Source organism: Lagenorhynchus albirostris, chromosome 10 (genome assembly GCF_949774975.1).
Source record: "Lagenorhynchus albirostris chromosome 10, mLagAlb1.1, whole genome shotgun sequence".
NCBI lineage: Eukaryota > Metazoa > Chordata > Mammalia > Artiodactyla > Delphinidae > Lagenorhynchus > Lagenorhynchus albirostris.
In genome coordinates, this window is record NC_083104.1 from 46107650 (window position 1) to 46125488 (window position 17839).

General features: G+C 43.0%; 1 protein-coding gene across 1 annotated transcript in view; it reads right to left on the minus strand.

The window, feature by feature from the left end:
• The window catches only part of ANO10 (anoctamin 10), a 213148-nt gene that overhangs the window by 39416 nt on the left and 155893 nt on the right, over positions 1 to 17839 (minus strand). The gene's annotated exons all lie outside the window — the stretch shown is intronic.

The following is a 17839-nucleotide window of genomic DNA, read 5'->3' on the forward strand; positions in this document are numbered from 1 at the left end:
ACATTTGAATATTATTCCTTCTTTTTTGAGCATTACAGCATTATTAGTCATGAAGACCCATCCTTTAAGAAGAAAACTGGAAGGAGAAAGAGAGTGATTTGAGTCCTTCATTTGTGTTAGATGAGAAGTTGGGATACTACCATACTATTTGCTTTGGAAAATGAACAATCAAACGTATTACATTCTGTGAGATTATCTAACCTTTCCCTGCCTCACAAAATCTTCCATATTTAACATACGCTAAGAAAAAGGTAAAAAAAAAAGAATGTTGTTCAAGTTTTGATTTTCAACTGTATTTTACTAAGAAGTTATTGCAAAAAGATTTTTCCCCTAAGTAATTTTAAATATATCCTATTACTTTCATTTTAAAATGTATTTTAAAACATTAACATTTTCTTGCTGGCCCCATATCTGATTCTGCAGGGCAATACTACTTGAATTTCATTACCTAGATTATAATGGAACCTTCTGTGACTGCAATATTCTGAGTCCTTCTGCATTTATATTCTCTTAAAAAAAATAGACATTCCAAGCCTGCAGCATAGTAAACTATTTTTGATGTGCTCTTCAAAACCATAAGAAAACACACTGTGCCTTTTCAATGAGGGTCCCGTTTATATAACTAGCAAGATGGGAACGTTACCAAGCCCACTACATTCTATTAGCCTCATCCAATACTGAACATGCAGAAAAATCTACACCAGCCCACTGCGTTTAGTTGCATGAAAAAATGTACTTTGAGTACAACAGGGCTATATTTGTGAAAAAGATGTTTTCTGTGACTGTTTCCAGGTGGAGAATATGATTCCAAGGGGTCTGAAGAATAACTCTTCTCTGATATGATAAACAGAAGCTAACACCTTCCTTACTGGTTTCCCTGTAAAAAAACGTTCTGTAACATCAGCATGACAAGGTTCTTCAGCAGATTGCTGGTATGTGTACACTTTTTTGGTGTGTGCACTGAAAACCAATTATTACCTCAACCATCACGTCTACAGACTTAAGCAATAAGTGCTTTGATTTGCTATTACACTTGCATGTAGTCATGCTGGAAGGGAGCTGGCTCCGGAAAGCCAGAAAGGCATAAATGCAATGTGACTAAGACGTCAATCCAGGATTTACTGGATGCTACATTAAGAATCAAAGGGTCGCACAGGCCACTCTGGGGCCATACTACCTTCTTGTCCGGTAATTTTCCTGTATGAGAAACTTGCCTCCCCATTTTATGTCCAGCCCTTCAAAAGCAGATCACACTGATTCTGGCAACAGTCTTCCAGCTGAGGACTAATTACTTTGAGTCTCCGAATGCAAATAGGTGCCCGACAAGGCGAAGGCAGATTAAGTGAGAAGCCCAGGGCGTTGGCAAGAGTGGAGCTCTTTTCTTTGGCCGCACTGAGCAGCCTGTGGGATCTCAGTTCCCTGACCAGGGACTGAACCCGTGCCCTTGGCAGTGAGAGCGCAGAGTCCTAACCACTGGACCGCCAGGGAATTCCCATGTGCGTGTATTTTAAACTGACAAGTCCAAATAACAGGGCCACCTGGGCTGTCACAAGCTGATGACTGACGGCTTAAGGAAGATTCCTGAATCCAGGGATGGAAAAGCAACCAGGTCACACAAGCAAACGTGAATGAAAATCAAACCCACTCTGCCCTCACACAGCAATACTAATTCATTACCGCGTATCCACCCTCCAACCAAGAACACATGGCTTGAACAGGAATCTGAGGGAGCCTAAGGAGTGGCGGGTAACGTGGCACATCAGACATGCTGCAGCAGGGAGTTTTAAGAGAACGTGGAAAGGAGGCCACGAGAGATGGCAGCCCAGACTCCTGGTGGTTTCTGCCGCTTCAGGCGTGACTGCTGATAGCGGCTGAGGACAGTGGCCCGGGCGCCAGCCCACTTCCCAGCCAGCCCTACGGAGCCCACAGTTCCAGCTCTGGAGGGCACTCAGCCCTTCTCAATCGACCGCTTGTGTCTATGGTGAGGCCTTCTGGCATCACTTCTCAGTCACAGTGAGAGTCCTCTCTTCTGATCAAATGAAAGAAGCCATACACAAGGCAAACAATTGTCTTTATTCCCTGCCTTGTTTGAACAATGAAAATTATGTGCACTGTGATCTCAAACAAAATCTTTACTATGCTAGAGTCATAAAAAAGGCCTGTACTTGGGATTACAACAGTCTAGACACGGCAGGAGGCAACTTCTGGTAGAGCTCTCAAATGCTCCACTTTTTGTTTCTCGTTCATCCTACTTTCTACTTTTCTGTGCCTATCTCTGTCTATAAAAGAGGTCACAGGGTAGGATGCGCAGAGAGTTTTCTCCCCCGTAGAATGCATGTACTTTTAGGTTCCAGTTCAATTAAAGACAAGCTCCTTGTTTGCCATCTAATGTGGCAGCATTTAAAAGTGAATTCGTTTATGATCATTGACAGAGGCAGACCATTTTCTTCAGAGAACAGTGAGTTAAACTGGCTGTAGGGCTGCATCCCTGACCGCAGGGTCTGAATCAGATCCATTTTCAACTCACCTGCTCTTACCAGGAAAGTAGCCTGTATGTCCCCCTGGCCCCCGTGGGGATCGGAGGCACTGGGAGGGCTTCACCGAGCACACCTGGCCAGCGTGGGCCGCTGGCAGCTGAGATGGAAGGGCTCTGAAGCCCCCCAACCCCACGCCCCCGCACCATTCAGAGAGGCCAGGCTTTGTGAGGGACGTGATGCTCAACAGAGAGCTTCCCCAGCGGGAAGGCCAGCTGACAGCACAGACCTCCGGGCCTGTGGCCATCCCGGGAAAGGGTGTGAGACCAAGTGCTTTGAAGGTTGGAAGATAGAGCCAGCAGAATAAAAAGGGATGCATGAGCACATGAGAAGATAAATGGAAGGAAAAGCAGGATAATTTGCTAAAAGGAAACGAAGCCAAAAAATGAGGATGCAAACAGTAACACAAGGACGAAGAACGAAGGTTGAAAGGAGGGTATTTGGACAACATCAAATTCAAAGAATGGCTACTCTGTGCACTGCGCCCTTTTCCTTTCTTGGAAAACAGAAAGAAAAAAGAAGAGATGAAGATGGGGAGTGGGAGAGGAGGAGGCAAAAGAAAGGAAAATAGCGACTGACATGCACGCAAAGATTCTACAGAATGCTATACCTGGAGCTCTATCAACTTCTATCACGTTGAACTAATATCATTATTCTTGTTACAAACTCTAGGCTCTACTTTATTTCACATCTACTACTCAGTGAATTCTGCCACGGAAAGAGCAAAGACTTATCCTTTCAAGCGTGGCCCAAGAAGAACCATTCAAGGAGAGCCCCACTGTAATTTCTGAAGGAAGGCCACCGTCCAGTAACCTGCCAGCACTCTTCATTTCCAGAATTCACTCAAAATCCAAATTAGTTTTGGTTGATTAGCATTTCAGTATGACCTGCTTGGGGTTAAAATATAGCTGGATAGCAACTATTTTTAAGGAATCAGAAGGCTGGGAGGGATCTGAGACTGCTCATTGCCAGAAAGCAGGGAAATCTCCAAAGAAGGTAGTTACTTCTCTTATGCAAGATCTCCACAGATAGAATTTTAAAAAGGAGGATTTTATTTCCTAATGGTCAAGAACTTCTGCGTTGCACTCAATTAAGAATTCTGTTACTTATACCTATATGCTTTATGGTGGAAAATGGTAGAAAAGCCACAGACTTAGAGGTGCTGGCCTGGGCCTCCCTCTACTTGCTCACCCCATGTGCTTGTTCCTGTCATTATGCCCATTTTACAGAGGATCAAACTGAGGCCCAGGGAGGTTTGGTAACTTGCCCAGGGTTACTCAGTAATGGTAAAGCTGGGATTCCTGAGACATGTATACCTGATTCTAAAAGCTGTTCTCTTAACACCCAAGGCATGCAAACCACCCGTCCTGCTCCTGGCACATTTTATGTCCTCAGAGGTCCTAAATGCTTCATTTAAGGTCAATGTTTTGGTACACACTGTGAGTAAAAATGACAATTCCTTAGTGAATTGTTCTGATTGTAATTGTTTAATCATACATCATTTTCTCAGAACTGATTTGTTCACAGCTATCCTGAATAAAGTTTAAATAACCTAGATTGATGTTTCTGCAAATGGTTTTCTACAACATACCTTAAAAAAAGGTGAACCCATTAGTCCAAGAAGTCAAAAAAAAGCAACCTGGATTTATTCCGTCTCTAACCAAAACAATATTTATCACATGTGAAAGTAGACGGGGTTGGAGTTGTGCTTCCCAGACATCTGGCAGCTCATTTTCTCTAGTGCCTGTGACTAAAACCAGACTTGCAAATTAAAAATATGCCTATCATTTTTTTTCCAAGACAATTCAAACAAAAGAGCCTGCAAATCTACCCACGTGGACATTGCTTTAAGCAACTTGAACGAAGACCTGGAGAGAAACTTAAGATTCATTTATTTTCCAAATAACGAATAAAAGATCTTTTTCTCCAAATTGGAGTGGGGGGTGGGGGGGGGATGAAGAATTAAAAGTTATAGCCCTGATAACAAAGTTACCTGGCAGATAGCAAGTGCTTGTAGACTCTATCTGAAAGGACTGTCGAAAGAAAGAAAAGGAAGGAAGGAAGGAAGGGAGGGAGGGAGGGAGGAAGAAAAGAAAGAAAGAAAAAAGAAAGAGAGAGAGAAAGAAAAAGAAAGAAAGAAAGACGTAAAGAGAAAGAAAGGAAGGAAGGGGGGAGAAAGGAAGAAAGAAAAGAAAAAGAAAGAAAGAATGAAAGAAAGAAAGGAAGAAAGAAAGGAAGGAAGGAAGAAGGGAGGAAGGAAGAAAGAAAAGAAAAAGAAAGAATGAAAAAGAAAGAATGAAAGAAGAAAGAAAGAAAAAGAAAGAAAGAAAGAAAGGAAGGGAGGAAGGGAGGGAGGAAGGAAGGAAGGAAGGAAGAGGGAGGAAGGAGGGGAGACAAGGAGGGAGAAGGGGGAAGGAAGGAAATTAAAACTCAAACATTTATGGGGGGAAAATTCATTTCCTCCCAACCACGTGTTTAGGATAGGAAAACACAACATTAAAAAGATTTTTGAAAAGAAACAAGAAAGAGAAGATGATGTCCTGTTGAACTGAATTTCGTCATTCAGTTGCATTTTATCAGGTCTGGTATTCTGCTCTTTGCTCTCCTGCCACTTTCTTCGCCTGTTCACAAAATTCTATCTCATTTGTAAATGTCATCACCAAGGACATCTGGTTAAATGTACAGAAAGCATAAGATGTTCGAAATCCAATACTAAATCTTATTTCATGGTTATTCTAGGGAACTGCAGGAACAGAATAATCTAGACCCATTCTCTTAATCCAACACATGAACCATTTTGGGGATCAATGCAATAAATCAAAAGACAAGTTATTTCAAGTATCTATTTCATGTAGCTAACACATTAAGTTATTTATACTGCCAATTAAAACCCCATCAGGGTGATTTCCAATTTCAAAGGGATTTTTTTTTTTGCGGTTCGCGGGCCTCTCACTGTCGTGGCCTCTCCCGTTGCGGAGCACAGGCTCCGGACGCGCAGGCTCAGCAGCCATGGCTCACGGGCCCAGCCGCTCCGCGGCATGTGGGATCTTCCCGGACCGGGGCACGAACCCGTGTCCGCTGCATCAGCAGGCGGACTCTCAACCACTGCGCCACCAGGGAAGCCCTCAAAGGGATTTTAAAGGGAAGGTAAACTCACTGAGAACCTGCTATGTGCCAAGCCCTGTGCGGCGCACTTTCACACAGTGACTTGATTTTATCTGAAGTCAAATTCTACCTGTTTCTCCTTACGCACGGGAGAGGCAGGAAGAAAGAACACTGGACTAGGAGCCCGATTGTGCACCCAGCTGGATTTTGTCTGATCACTTAAACTTGCTGACTCTCCGATTCCTCATCTATAAAATGCTAGAGTGAAACCTGCCAGGCCTACCCTCCCAGGCTGTGTTAGGATTCATTAAGAGAACGGATTTGCTAGTGCTCCGCTGACAGCGATGCTCAATAAGAAGGTAAATGTAAGTATTATTACAGCCCAGGCCACACCAAGGCTGGACTCTGTAGATCTTTGAACAAGGCTCCCTCTCTAAGTAATGACTGATTTTAAAGTCTACAATGGAAAGAGGGATAAAGAAGTGTAAAAGTCTCAAAGATGGCTCAACAACAGCAATGGTAAAAATCCAAAGAACTATCTTGGATATTAAGTTGGAGGTACTAGGGCAGTAAACAACTGATGGAAAAATACAGGCAAACAGCTAAAGCTTTGCTGGTTGCTCTTTACGCAGGAAGAGGGGGCCAAGAGAACACAGGGTTCAGAGCCAGAGACCTGGGTGTGTAGCACAGGCTTCAGGATTTATTGCTGCTCTGATTTTAGACAATTACCTAACAGCTTTTCTTTTTCTGTTTTTTTTTTTTTACCCCTTTAACCTTTTACTACACAAAAGTAGAGAGAATAATATAATGAAACTCCATGGGTCTACCCACCACCTAGCTTCAACAATTATCAACTCACAAAGTTGGCTCATCTGTCAGTCAACCTTCTTTACTGGGTTAGTTCCCTATTATTTTTTTTTTTTTTTTGCGATACGCGGGTCTCTCACTGCTGTGACCCTTCCCGTTGCGGAGCACAGGCTCCGGACGCACAGGCTCCGCGGCCATGGCTCACACGCCTCCCAGCCTCTCCGCGGCATGTGGGATCTTCCCAGACCGGGGCACGAACCCATGTCCCCTGCATTGGTAGGCGGACTCTCAAGCACTGCGCCACCAGGGAAGCCCTTTACTGGGTTAGTTACCTATTATTGCATTAGTTATCTACTACTGTGTAACAAATTACTCAAAAATTTAGTGGCTTAAAACAGTATTTATTCTCAGGAATTTGGAAGCAGCTGGGTGGCTCTGGCTCAAGGCCTCTCATGAAGCTGTAGTCAGAACACAGGCAGAGGGACTGCAGTCATCTGAAGGCTTGACTGAGGCTAGAGGAGGGGATGACAAGATACAGCCCATAGGCCAAATCTGGCCCACTGCCTGTTTTTGTAAATAAAGTTTTATTGGAACACAGCCTCTCCCTTTCATTTACATATTGCCCATGGCTGCTTTTGCACTACAATAGCAGGCCTGAGCAGTTGCAAAACAGACTCTATGGCCTACATGCCTAAAATATTTACCATCTGACTCTTTACAGAAAAAGTCTGCCAACCCCTCGATTAGAGAATCTGCTTCCAAGATGGTTCATTCATGCGGTTGTTGGTGGTTGCTCACGTTCCTAGTCATGTGGGCCTCTCCACTGGTGGCTTGAGTGTTGGTTTGCAATCTCAGGAGTCCCTCAGGTGAAATTCGAAACGCACCCTCAAGTGGAGGGCAAGGAGAGACTGAAGAAAGAGACTCCAGGCTGGTAGGGGGCAGTTTTAATAAACAAAGGGACTTATATAAAAGACTTGTCTCGGACGACCGTAACACAAGTAGATCTCTGCACCAGCCCACCAGAACCTTAAAAGTTTATATAGTGGCCTTAACTGGGTTCAGTCCCATGCACAAGATGGTCTCAACAAGAAATCACTCCTTCAGGGCTACGTCCTTGAAAGAGCTCCTAGTGTGGGAATGGTGGGCAGAACGTACACCCCAAGGACAGGGGAGGGGGTAAGGAGCCTTGCTTGCCTATGTCCGTCTCTGGGGCCGACCAGCAGTCATGACCTCTGGATGACCTCCTCTAACACTGAGTGTCCTCACGACATGACAGCTAACTTCCCAAGGACAAGTGATCCAAGAGGGAGAAGAAGGCAGAAGCCACAGTGTTTTTCTTATGACCTAGCCTCAGAAGAGACATGCCAACACTTCTACAGTTCTCTATTGATTACACAGACCAACCAAGATAGAGGATGGGATGGGACTCCACAGGGTGTAAACACTAGGAGGCAGGGATCATTGGGGACCATGTTGGAAGCCAACACTCACAGTTAATGACCCTTTCCTTAGTCTGTACAATCAGCGTTTGGGACAGGATCTTTTCTGTAAAGCTTTTCAACTCTACCATTTGACAATTATATGAATGACGGGAATTTCTGATACTTCCGATTTTTATGCTTTGATCATAGCATGTACTCAGTATCTGTTGCTGAATTTTAATACCCGTATTTTAATTTTGACTTATTATGAATTCAGTAGAATTTACTACTTATGTTCTTAGAGCCATTATCAATGGAAAACAGTATTTCAAAAAGTTCTTAAATCTAAACATTTCTTGCTTTCTGCATTCTGTTCTTAGGAGAAAGAAGCAAATCACTATATGTGCTGTTCTTAGGGATTTACTTTAAAGGCTAAATTTCCTAGTCTATCAATCACTATATTTTCAGCCCAATCTCTTTGGTTTACATTCATTACATGATACAGTAATATTTAATCACATCCTTGAAATTCTGTAGCATTGGAAATCCAGGGGAATGAATATTATTTATTATACTTAAAAAGAGGTTTTCCATTTTAACAATTTACTAGTAATTAAAAATGAAAGTAATTTTTAAAAAAGCCACACTATAAGTACTCAATGTTGGTTTCCTCAATCTCAAATCTAACACACAGAGGACAACTTCAAAGCCAAAGGCCTAGAATTTAATAACAGAAAAAGGCACAAAGGGATGGGGCTGTGACCCATCATCTAATTACTTACTCATTCATTTGACAAGTTCATTCGTTCAACAAATATGAATTCTGTGTCTGGAGTAATCCTGTCTCTAAGATGCTTCTAGTCTGTAGTCACAGACAAATATCTTTGATCTTGATGAAGCCAAAAATATAGTCTTTTAGTATCTCAGAACATTTGGTATATATATTAAAAAAAGGTTAACTAGATGCATAACTAACAGCTCACGCACTTACCTGGAGAAGGAAGACCTGCTCTCACACACATCCGCCCTCAAGGCAATGTAATTACTAATCTAGTACAGAATCTGAGATTGGAACTCTTAGAACTTTGAATAACTTACCAGAATGTATCTTTCTTTTCTTCTTAAACATATAGCCTTAAGCGTTCTGAAATCTCTAGAATAATTTATTATAGGGTGAATTTCTTTCTTTACAAATACAGACATATTTTAATGACATATGTATACATGGTCCAAAGCACAGGGCATCCCTTCCACCATACAGTGAACCTGAGGCCCTTCTCTGTGGAATAGATCTCTGCTCCCAGGCCCCTTCTGCCCACACTGTTTCTCATCTACTCCTATGGTGATTAGGAAAATGCTACACTTTATTCTGTTTCATGTCCTTTTCAGGAATTTCCACAAGTGAAAATGAATCTGGTTCTAATTTGGCCATGTCTTATACAAATTTTAAATTTTGCCTACCAGGGGAATGAGATAAGTAGCAATTTATATAGATTGTTTACTAGGGAGACAAAAGTGATCAGAGGCTCTCTAGAGCTTTTAGTGAAGCATCTTACTTTAACGTCTGGATGCCGCCGTGAACCTTAAATCATTTTTTCTCTAGTGAAAACAAAAGACGCAGAGAAAAGAAAACCCTAACCAACAGTGGTAAGGACAGGATTGTTCCAGAGTCTGAATCTGTGCAAAGTACAAACTACTTTAGAATTCTATCTGGCTTGATTTGGGGTTATTTTATGGTCTTTTGGGAGCCACCCTTTTTTACTGATATCAATCACAGTCTTAAAAAAAAAAAAGTAGGATTCGTGCTTCATCAAGGCTACGTATAGAGTCCTTCTAAAGTGCTCATATGTGATTCCTCAGAATGCATTCTCTTCCCTAGTGATCCCAGAAAGGAATATGACCTAACTGTTTCCATTTTTGCCCGAGTACCTATTTTAAGATTCCTCTTTTTTTGTCCAAGGACATCATTTGTCATTTACTTAATATATTAGCTTCTGAACTATGTATGAGTCAACAAACTCAGTTTGATTAAGTGGAGATTTAGTCAGAGTCGACTGGGCATCAGGCCCTGTGCTGGGTGAGGAGATGCAGGGGTGAGGAAGGCATCACCTGGCCAAGGGCAGAGGAGCGGATACACAGAAATGGGCACCAGGACCCTCTGTCACACAGCAGAGGGCCGCTCTCCCGAGGAGGGAGGGTCTATGCCACTGACGGTGGAGAAGAGGTGTCTGGGTGGACAGGGTTACGCTACAGCAGGGGTGCTTGGGGGATCCATGAGCAGTGCAATCCTGCTAGACCCAAAAGTAAGGGAGAAGTGACAGCAGACGGGGGGGGAAGGGTAAGCTGGGACGACGTAAGAGAGTGGCATGGACATATCTACACTACCAAATGTAAAATAGACAGCTAGTGGGAAGCAGCCGCATAGCACAGGGAGATCAGCTCGGTGCTTTGTGACCACCTAGAGGGGTGGGATAGGGAGGGAGACGCAAGAGGGAGGGGATACAGGGATATATGTACACATACAGCTGATTCACTCTTTTATACAGCAGAAACTAACACAACGCTGTAAAGCAATTATACTCCAATAAAGATGTTAAAAAAAAAAAAAAGAAGTGACAGCAGAAGGGACTCAGGAGGTGCACAGGAGCCAGTATTTGTTGGTGCATTAATCACTTTGAAGACAGTTATCATTTATGAATTAGAGAGAAATCTACTGTGTGAAAAATCAAGTGCAAATAAATGGCTAACAGACCCCACCTCCGAGAACTGCTGTTAGGAGTCACAGCCCACACGGAAGGCTTAGAATGGTGCCTGGCTCACGTGCCCTCCCACTGCGTGCCATCTGTTACCGCCCCTGTCATTGTTACTGCCCGGCTGTGTTCGGGTCATGAAAACAGGTAGGACTGCTGCAAAGGTGCAATTCTGATTTGCCATCCCATCTGGTTTTATGGTACCATTTTATCCCAGAATTCCCTCCTGGTTTGCCCAGTGATGCAGGGCACTCAAGCCTGAGGTGGTCCTCCTCCTCCAGCACCAAACTCATCTCCCCGCCGCTGCCCTGTTTCACACTGTGTGTCTTATGCTGTGTCACTGCAGCCTCACTCTGCCCACGTGTGCTAGGACTGTTTGGGGAGATTATGAAACAGGAGGGTCAAGCCACTTGCCCTGAAGCTGCATAGGGCTGAGACAAACTCCCGACACAGGAGAGAGGGAGACGCCAGCTTAGAGGGGCCACTTGAACTCTGGCAACACTGTGGACTTCAGTTTACCTTTACTTTGAGCTTACTAGGCGGGGGCTGACTGGAGGCCCTGGGAAATGAACCATCCCCTCCCCAAGGACCGAGGCTCTGGCACTGGCTGCCACTGGCTTTCTCAGAAGCCAATTCTTTATCTGGATTCAAGATTTCATTCCGAACTACAAGTTGGCAGATCAACATGTGATTACATATTGAAAGGTCAAATACTTTAGCATCCTCATTCTATGTTGTGAAACTCTTAACTTTCCATTAAAAATGCGTATCTAGCTACCATAACTTGAGAGCACAAATAGGCAGGGAAAGAAAGCTTCAGAAGCTCTTGGGAAATGTTGGAAATAGTTTAAATATACTTAACCCTAGAAAACAAAGACATTACATAATGTAGGCTGGCCCAACGGGCTTGCTGGTCAAGGGTCTCACGTTTGATTGGAAGCCCTTGAGGGCCATAATTCGCGATGTGGTGTCTTCTTAGAGTCCTTATCTGTTCTTTCAACTGACTTCTGAGGCTGTTCTCTTTCTCAAAGGCTCCATCTGGACCAGCTCCCTGGCCTCTGTGGGTGCTTGGCTCCCGAGAGGGCTGGCTGCCCAGAGGTATGGCTGTACTGAAGATGTTGTGTCCTTGTGCTCCAAGCCATCCAGGGAGCAAGTGGTACCTGGATAAGACTCCTTTCTATTTTTAACTGGATCTTAAAACTACTGAGAGCTGAATACATGAATTTGAAAAGAAATAAAAGGGCATCACTAGGATGATATTTACTGTCTAGAATTCTCTGTAAAGGTCTCACTAACCGAAGTCTAATCATTTGAAAATGCCCTTTGCAAAGCAAACAATTTTATTTTCCCCAGTTCGCCTCTCACCTTCAAGTATATCTCATTTGCTTATATATTTAGAAATGCCACAGTTTCCCATCTGACACTGAAAAAATAACTGCCCTGGGTACCCTTCCTCTCCATGTTCATTCCCACACTCACCACGGCCCCCTCCCTGCCATGAGCTGGAGGAATAGCCAGGACCACAGAGCACTTCCCCCAGTGGGCTCCACGGCTCCTGCATTGGAATCACTTGGGTGCTGGGTCAAACACGTACATTTCTGGCCCTTCCCACTGACCTTCATTTCATAAAACAAAAAAGCTGAGGTGCAAAGACACTACCCAACTCATTCCCTGTGGCTGGACTTGGCCCAGAACTTGCTCACCTGACGGCGCTTGGGATCCATCTCTGCTGGGAGGTAGGGGTTGAGGGAAGGGGTGTGGAGCAATAGGAGGGGTTTTGAAAATGTAGGTATCTGGGCTCAACCTTAGTTTCAGGGGACCAGTCTTCACGGTGTGTGGCCCGGCCTCATGCATTTTTTGCAAGTTCTACTTTCAAGATGCACAGCCTGATTTAAGAACTGTCCAATGACTTACACTTCCCAATCACATTCTGTCCATAAAATGGGAACTGAGTTGAAAGGTAGCAATTCAAATACAAATTAAACATAATACAGTAATTATTCATGAGTAATCATTTCTATTGACAAGCTTGTCGTCAATTTCTAGCTACCTAACAGTGAAAGAGTCTGGGGACAGGCTAGGCATTAATGGGATTTATTCTTAAATATGTTTTCTGTGACTCCATTTTTGATCACGGTCCACAACTGACCAGAAGACGTGGCAGAAGCTCTCTCTGCCTTTGGTCCATGGGAATAGCCCCGGGAGGTGAGGCTCCACTGGTTTACAAAGCAGATAGTTAAATGTCAGAGTTAAAAAAAAAAAAAAAAAAAAGCAAAGAAAAAATTCTATATCCTAGAAATGCCACTAGTTGAGCAAGTAAACTGAAGACACGCCAGTGAATTTGCGTTTTTGAAAAGCACAAAGTGGGTGACCTTCCACACCTAGGACCTTTCAGGACCTCTGAACCGTGAGACTGAAGAGGAAATGTGAAGCAAATCTTTGTCTCCGACTGGCAGCAGCATGAACTTGGGTGGCTCGGGCAGCAGTGTCAACCATGCAGCAAAGCCCTGGGCCCGCAGGAGAGACAGAGTGAGCAAAAGAAGACCTTCTGTCCAGGTTTTACTCTGGACCTTTTATTCTCAGATTGTATTTTAACAAAAACAAGCAGTGGCGGTAAGTGGGAAGAGGAAAGCTTCTCCTGGGTTTGCAGTCAAGGCCCTAGGAAACCACAAGTACTCATCATGGCCTCCTGCCTACTTGATGGATCCGAGACACTGGAGCTGCAAGTGCACAAGTTTAAGTCACTTATTAGCACAAGCCAGGAACACCCTTCTACGGAGGCATTTGATAAATATACTGAGTGGACACGTATTGGACATCTCTGTCCCACCAGAACCTTAACAGCAAAATCGACACCAAAATCACGTTTTCTTAGAAGGGGATGTCAATCAGAGAATCACATCTATGTCCTCAGGAGAAAACACCCCAAAGAGACTTAAGATCACTTAGATTTTTTTTCTTTTTATATAATATAAGATAGAATTTTGGTTAATGTTTCATTTCCCAGTGAAGATGACCGTAAACAAAACTTGTCGTCGACCTTGGACTTTGCTTTACTGTCAGGTGGGGTGTATCTGAAGATACGGGAATCTAGGAGCTGAGATGACTTGGGAGGTTATTTAGTCACATCCATAGTAAATACTAATATCCACCAGTCCCTCCAAAGCAAACATGATAGCTCTGAAGTAGGACTTTCAGGTAAATGTGTTTAGTAACAAGAGACACGTTAGTCATATCCAAGATCGAGAAAGACCCTTTGCTTTTTAGACAAATACATGGCAGGGTGAAATCCTGAGTGAGAGGAGAGGAAAGCTTTCCTAACATGAAGCAAGATCTTGCCTTGACCTGGAGCGAAGGTGTGTACATGGCCAGCCTGCCCCAATCTCTAAAACCTCACTAGAAATGTAATCAGTGGAGAAACCTGATTTACCAAAACTCTTCCAGAGACAATGCTGTTCAATTAAAAAAAATTTTTTTTGCTTACGTAACCCTTAAAATTTCTGGATGCCAAATGCCCTCCCACACGATTTTAAGTTGACATCTAAAATTTTCATCATAAATTAAACAGTTGCAAAAATATATTTTCTAGCATACTGTAAATATTGACACTTAAAAATAAACTATGAGGTCACTCTTTTAAAGATATCCAAGAAATGCTGAACATTATAGTGACGTGATATCCACCATCACCCATTCAAAAGATACACGAACACGCTCTGAATTAATAGTAAAAATTTTGGTTTTCCTTCTTTTTCTTCATTGAAGTAATATTTTCTTTCCACTTCTCCCAAAGAATCTTAACTTAATAAATTTTGTTTTGCTTGAAAGTCTTCATCAATCTCTTTCTAATACTTTGCTGCAATCATTAGATGCTCAAAATTGAAACTTAAGAAGCCTTTAAAATTCCCTATGACCAGAAGTGTCACGATAGGTATTTAAAATCTTCTTCTGGACGGACTGATCATTACAATTATTACTGGTGCATAAATGATAATAATTATATAAACAGAGTACACATTTTGATAAACACTGAACATAAATTTCTAGCTATATTTTGGAAATGCATTTCTTAAGGGGATGGAGGGCAGGAGACTGGGGTGCCTTTATCGAATGCAGCTTAGCCCGACACCTCCATTTTGAAAGGTTCTGTTACTTGGTTGGGGGGGTAACTCTGGGGACAAGGCACATGGTAGGGGCTCCAAATGGTGAGAGGTGTGGCTTCCTTCTGCAATGTGGAAGAAGGATCCTTGTGAGAGGTGAGGAGGGGTGGCCATGGACAGCCAGGAGGGACCAGCAGGACGCCCGAGCGCGCTCAGGCGGTTATGTTCAGGAAAGAGGACTCATCTAAGCTGAGAATCTCAACATTGAGGCCCTCATAACAGTCTGTGTTCCTCGCAGAGTCTAAGGAACGTTAGACTGTTTGGAACCTCCCCGTCCATCCTACCTCTCTGCCCTCTCCTCCAAGTGAGAGCTGAGCACATTATTTCCCCAGTTTGTCCAATTTATCTTTTCAATTTTCTTTTTTTTTCTGTGGTACAGAAGTTTAAAATTTTCTTGTATCTTACTGTATCAATATTTTCCTTTATAAATTCGGGGATTTGTGTCCTGATTAGAAAGGCATTTCCCACTGGAAGAAGTACCCATGCTTTTTAATAGACCTTTTATGGTTTAAGTTTTTTACGTTTCAATTTCTCAACCATCTGAACTTTGTTGGGTGGAGGGGAGAGAGGTACATAAGAAATGAGGTAGAAACAAGTGTAATAATTTTCCCAAACAACTGTTTGTCATCATCAAACCATGTAACAAACAATCTTTCTTTTTTCCTACTGACATAAAACGTCACTTTTCCCATAAAGTCCTATTTTTATTTGGGTCCATTTATGGAATCTCTGATCTATTCCACTGACCTGTCCGTTTCTCCCCTCATTCAAAATGGACTTAATTACCACGACGATTGAATTATTCAAAATACACTTTAATACGGCAGAGCTAGAGGCCTCATTTTCCTTCTTTTTCCGAAGTCTCCTTGCTATTCTCAAATGTTTATTTCTATATATTTGACTTGGCATTACATATTCACAAGATTGAATCTTTTGATCCCAGTAGAGTTTAAAAAATATTCTTCACGTTGATTATCCACATAGTTTTCATAAATTACCACCTACAGATTTTATTTTGGTTTCTTCTGTAAATGGGACTTTTCTCTCAATAATATTCTCAAACTGGTTACTATTTTTTTGAAAGGAAACAGATGATTTTAGACAAACTTTACAACCTGCTTCTTTTCAAATGTTCCTGTTGTAAGAATTTATCTTGTGACTTTTAGACACATAATCTTATAATCTTCAAGTAATGATAACTTTGCCTCTTCCGGGTTCCTTGAACTTATCTCTTCCTCTTGTGTAACTACATTGATTACGCCTCCAGAACCATGCTAAACGTCAGTAGTGATAATGGGTCTCCTGACACTGTTGTGAATGTTGCTGGTGTTTCACTACTGAGCATGACGCTGCGTTTCCGTCTAAGAGACAAACACACTGGCGAGCCCACAGGCCCTACAGTTAGGAAACACAGCTAATTCAGTCTCCTCACCCACTGGGACAAACATCAGAACAGCCAACGCAGTGGACCCAGGGTTCTCCCTCTTCTCTGTACTCTGATCACAAGTCTTATTCTGCTGGGCTCACCCCACCTAATCAGGGTCAGGTTCTGCCCCGATGTGGGGTTCCCCTATCTGGAGCACCACCCTTGGAGCCCGGGCTTCTATCAGAAGGTTGGCTTGAGTGGGTCCTCTTCAAGGTTTTTTTTTCTCCCAATTCCCCGAATATAAAAGGAAAAATTCCTGTAAAAGGTGGTTTGGAAGCATACAGGACTGCGTGGGTCAGAGAGGTCCTGGACCCAGAGCTTGTCCCCTCAGATGACTCTGCCTTACTGATTTTCTCATTCGTGAAATTCCTATGTATGACCGCAGATGACCAGCTCTGGGCATCTAGGGATCTTTTGTCTCCCGACTCCCGTTCTGTTACAGGTAGAAAATCACCAAAATGGTGAGCTCCAGCATGGCTTTTTAAATTCTCTCTTTCTTTTGGGGGCAGGGGTGGGGGGGACCCTTTGGTAGAATGTGTAAATCATCAGGAAGAGGATTCTACCTCCACGGCATTTTTTGCTGCTTCTGCCCACACTCTCCCGTTCTCTCTCGTGCTCTGTGAGATATTATTCAGGATTCCAACTCCTCACTTCTCCTCCCCTAATGTTTCTGTAGAAGGTAGACTTGGGAACTGTGGACCTGCCCCAGGGAGATTCTTGGAAATCTCTGTCTGGTTCTTTTGCTGAATGCCAGCTCTGGTCTTCATTTAACATTGCTTGAATATTTTTGTTTTGCTTAGTTTAGTTCTTTAAACCTATTTGTTGCTCATATTATTAGGAATTTGGTTTTGTTATGCCATCCTCAACTGGAATCTTCTCTAAAAAGACAAACAACCCAATCAAAAACTGGGCAGAAGACCTAAATAGACATTTCTCCAAAGAAGACATACAGATGGCCAAGAGGCACGTGAAAAGATGCTCAACATCGCTAATTATTAGAGAAATGCAAATCAAAACTACAACGAGATATCACCTCATACCGGTCAGAATGGCCATCAGCAAAAAGCCTATAAACAGGGGCTTCCCTGGTGGCGCAGCGGTTAAGAATCCGCCTGCCAATGCAGGGGGCACGGGTTCAAGCCCTGGTCCGGGAAGATCCCACATGCTGCAGAGCAACTAAGCCTGTGTGCCACAACTACTGAGCCCGCGCGCCTAGAGCCCGTGCTCCGCAACAAGAGCAGCCACCGCAACGAGAAGCCTGTGCACCACAACGAAGAGTAGCACCCGCTCGCCACAACTAAAGAAAGCCCACGCGCAGCAACAAAGACCTAATGCAGCCAAAAATTAATTAATTAATTTTTTAAAAAGATATACACACACCCCTGTGTTCATAGCAGCACTATTTACAATAGCCAAAACATGGAAACAACCAAAATGTCCATTGAAAGATGAATGGATAAAGAAGATGTGGTCCATATATACAATGGAATATCACTCAGCAATTAAAAGAATTAAATAATGCCATTTGCAGCAACATGCATGGACCTGGAGATTATCATACTAAGTCAAGTAAGTCAGAGAAAGACAAAGATATGATCTCACTTATATGCAGAATCCAAAAAAAAAAATGATACAA